Raw genomic sequence first — 4554 nt, forward strand, 5'->3', positions numbered from 1 at the left:
TGCTTCATGTGCAGCAATGTACTCCGCTTCAGTTGTAGAATCCGCAATGGTGCTTTGCTTAGCACTTTTCCAGCTTACTGCACCTCTGTTGAGGCAGAAGACAAACCCAGACTGTGATCTGAAATCATCTTTGTCGGTTTGGAAACTTGCGTCCGTATAGCCTTTAACAATTAATTCATCATCTCCACCATAGACCAGGAAGTCATCTTTGTGCCTTTTCAGGTACTTCAGAATATTCTTGGCAGCAGTCCAATGCGCCTCTCCTGGGTCTGACTGGTATCTGCTCATAGCACTGAGTGCGTACGCAACATCCGGGCGTGTACATATCATAGCATACATTATTGAACCAATCAATGATGCATATGGAATCCCATTCATTCGTCTACGCTCATCAAGTGTTTTTGGGCACTGAGTCTTGCTTAGAGTTATTCCATGAGACATGGGTAGGTAGCCTCGCTTGGAGTCTGCCATTTTGAACCTATCAAGCACCTTATTGATATAAGTGCTTTGACTAAGTCCAATCATCTTTTTAGATCTATCTCTGTAAATCTTGATGCCGTATATGTACTGTGCTTCTCCTAGATCTTTCATCGAAAAACATTTCCCAAGCCAAATCTTGACAGAGTTCAACATAGGAATGTCATTTCCGATAAGTAATATGTCGTCGATATATAATACTAGGAAAGCAATTTTGCTCCCACTGACCTTCTTGTATACACAAGATTCGTCTGCGTTCTTGATGAAACCAAAGTCACTGACTGCTTCATCAAAACATATATTCCAGCTCCTGGATGCCTGCTTCAATCCGTAGATTGACTTCTTTAGCTTGCATACCTTTTTAGCATTCTTTGGATCCTCAAAACCTTCAGGCTGTGTCATAAACACAGTTTCTGTTAAAATGCCGTTTAAGAAAGCAGTTTTGACATCCATCTGCCATATTTCGTAATCGTAATATGCAGCGATTGCTAACATTATCCGAATAGACTTTAGCATTGCAACTGGTAAAAAGTTTCATCGTAATCCACACCGTGGACTTGCCTGTAACCTTTTGCAACCAATCTAGCTTTGAAAACTTCAAGTTTCCCATCCTTGTCCTTTTTCAGTTTGAAAACCCATTTGCTTCCAATGGCTTGGTAGCCATCTGGCAAATCGACCAAATCCCATACTTGGTTTTCAGACATGGAGTCTAATTCAGATTGCATGGCTTCTTGCCATTGCTTGGAGCTAGGGCTCGTCATGGCTTGTTTGTAAGTCGCAGGTTCATCACTTTCAAGTAATAGAACGTCATAGCTCTCGTTCGTCAAAATACCTAAGTACCTTTCCGGTTGAGATCTATATCTTTGCGATCTACGCGGGGTAACATTTCTAGATTGACCATGATTGTCACCAGATTCTTCTAAAGATCTCTGAGTTTCATCCTGAATGTCATCTTGAGCATTCTCTAGAGTTTGTTGTTTGACTCGAATTTCTTCGAGGTCTACTTTTCTCCCACTTGTCATTTTGGAAATGTGATCTTTCTCCAAAAAGACACCATCTCGAGCAACAAACACCTTGTTCTCAGATGTATTGTAGAAGTAATACCCCTTTGTTTCCTTTGGATAGCCCACAAGGATACATTTGTCAGATTTTGGATGAAGTTTGTCTGAAATTAATCGTTTGACGTATACTTCACATCCCCAAATCTTAAGAAAAGACACATTTGGAGGCTTTCCAAACCATTATTCATATGGAGTCTTTTCGACAGCTTTAGATGGAGCTCTATTTATAGCGAGTGCAGCTGTATTTAGTGCATGTCCCCAAAATTCTAATGGAAGTTTGGCCTGACCCATCATTGACCTGACCATGTCTAGCAAGGTTCTGTTCCTCCGTTCCGACACACCGTTCCATTGTGGTGTTCCAGGAGGAGTCAATTCTGATAGAATTCCACATCCTTTCAGATGGTCATCAAATTCATAGCTCAGATATTCACCGCCTCTGTCAGACCGCAGTGCCTTAATCTTCTTGCCTAATTGATTCTCTACTTCACTCTGAAATTCCTTGAATTTGTCAAAGGATTCAGACTTATGCTTCATTAGGTAGACATAACCATATCTACTGAAGTCATCAGTGAAAGTGATAAAGTAGCTGAAACCACCCCTAGCATTTGTACTCATTGGTCCACATACATCTGTATGGATTAAATCCAATAGTTCATTTGCTCTTTCTCTAACTTTAGATAAAGGTTGCTTTGTCATTTTGCCAAGTAAACATGATTCGCATTTACCATAATCCTCTAAGTCAAATGGTTCTAGAATTCCTTCCTTTTGAAGTCTTTCTAAGCGTTTCAAGTATATATGGCCTAATCGACAATGCCACAGATAGGTGAGATCTGAATCATCCTTTTTGGCCTTTTTGGTATTTATGTTATATACTTGTTTGTCGTGATCTAATAAATAAAGTCCATTGACTAATCTAGCAGATCCATAAAACATCTCTTTAAAATAAAACGAACAACTATTGTCTTTTATTAAAAAGGAAAATCCCTTAGCATCTAAGCAAGAAACTGAAATGATGTTTTTAGTAAGACTTGGAACATGGAAACACTCTTCCAGTTCCAAAACTAGTCCGGAGGGCAACGACAAATAATAAGTTCCTACAGCTAATGCAGCAATCCGTGCTCCATTTCCCACTCGTAGGTCGACTTCACCCTTGCTTAACTTTCTACTTCTTCTTAGTCCCTTTGGATTGGAACATAAGTGTGAGCCACAACCTGTATCTAATACCCAAGAAGTTGAATTAGCAAGTATACAGTCTATAACGAAAATACCTGAAGATGGAACGACTGTTCCGTTCTTCTGATCTTCCTTTAGCTTCAAGCAATCTCTCTTCCAATGCCCCTTCTTCTTGCAGTAGAAGCATTCGGATTCAGAAGTGGGTTGACTGACCTTCCTCTTTACAGATTTAGCGCCAGTTTGCTTAGTTGGGCTGGCCTTGTTGCCACCTTTCTTAGCATTCCTCTTCTTTCCAGATTTCTTGAACTTGCCCCCACGCACCATAAGCACATCCTTCTTATCACTTTTGAGCGTCTTTTCATCGGTCTTTAGCATACCGTGAAGCTCAGTGAGCGTTTTGTCCAGACTATTCATACTGTAGTTCAGTTTGAACTGATCATACCCGCTATGAAGAGAATGGAGGATGGTGTCTATAGCCATTTCCTGAGAAAATTGCTGATCCAGCCGACTCATATTCTCAATGAGTCCAATCATTTTGAGAACATGTGGACTTACGGGCTCGCCTTTCTTAAGCTTGGTCTCAAGAATTTGCCTATGAGTCTCGAATCTTTCGACTCGAGCCAGATCTTGGAACATGTTCTTCAACTCACTGATGATTGTGAAAGCATCTGAGTTGATGAACGTTTTCTGCAGATCTGCACTCATGGTGGCGAGCATTAGACATTTCACATCCTTGTTGGCATCAATCCAACGATTGAGGGCTGCCTGAGTGACCCCGTCGCCTGCGGCTTCGGGCATCGCCTCTTCTAGGACATACTCCTTTTCTTCCTGCATAAGAACTATTTGCAAGTTCCTTTCCCAATCAAGGAAGTTTTTCCCGCTCAACTTCTCCTTTTCGAGAATTGATCGAATGTTGAATGAATTGTTGTTTGCCATATTTAAAACTACAATTGAAAAGAATAAACAAATAAATAACCATTCACAGTTTCTCTTAATAAACTTAAATTCTAGCATACATGCATAATTCAATGTTCATTAAGCATTTTATTCAAGTTATGTGTTCCGGCAGGTGTGAATAAAATGATTCCAAGATCCTAAAATCATTGAAGAACTAAGCACAGTTTGTCGACTTAATCCTAAAACATCTTAGGTAAGAAAAAGCCTTTTGCTAATAGTCTAGAAACTATTCTTGGTTGATAGGTACGTCTAAGAACTTATTAGGTAAACCTATCGATTTTGCCACGACATAAAAGGACTCCTTACTTATATCGTTGAGTTTCACCAAAACTAACATGTACTCACAATTATTTGTGTACCTTGCCCCTTTAGGACCAATAAGTAACACCTCGCTGAGCGAAAACTATTACTAGATTGATGTAAAGGATATCCAAGCAAGTGTATATTTTGGCATGACACCTTTTAACTCAATTTTTAAGTTTGGAACTTAAGGCTCTTACTATGTTGGTTAGATTTTAAGTGAACTAAAATCCTTAATCATGCAACATAATCAAGCTTTTGATCTCATGCATTTTAAGACATATTTAAAAGCAATAAATAACTTAAAACATGCATAAGATAAATGTGATCTAGTATGACCCGACTTCATCTTGAAGCTTTAACTTCAAAGTCCGTCTTGAAAATCTCCGTGGGAGGCACCATTTTCTTCAAATAGGATAAGCTATAATTAAAACTAATTACAACTATTTGATGGTACGCAGACCATATTTGAATTGAAAAACAACTTTGGTACTTTAGACCAATTACATTCAAATTAATGGTACGCAGACCATATTTTCTATCCTATTTGGGCCATACTAGTCACTTCATAACCTGCAAAACAGTA

This window comes from Spinacia oleracea, chromosome 2 (assembly GCF_020520425.1).
Source record: "Spinacia oleracea cultivar Varoflay chromosome 2, BTI_SOV_V1, whole genome shotgun sequence".
NCBI classification, from domain to species: Eukaryota; Viridiplantae; Streptophyta; class Magnoliopsida; order Caryophyllales; family Amaranthaceae; genus Spinacia; species Spinacia oleracea.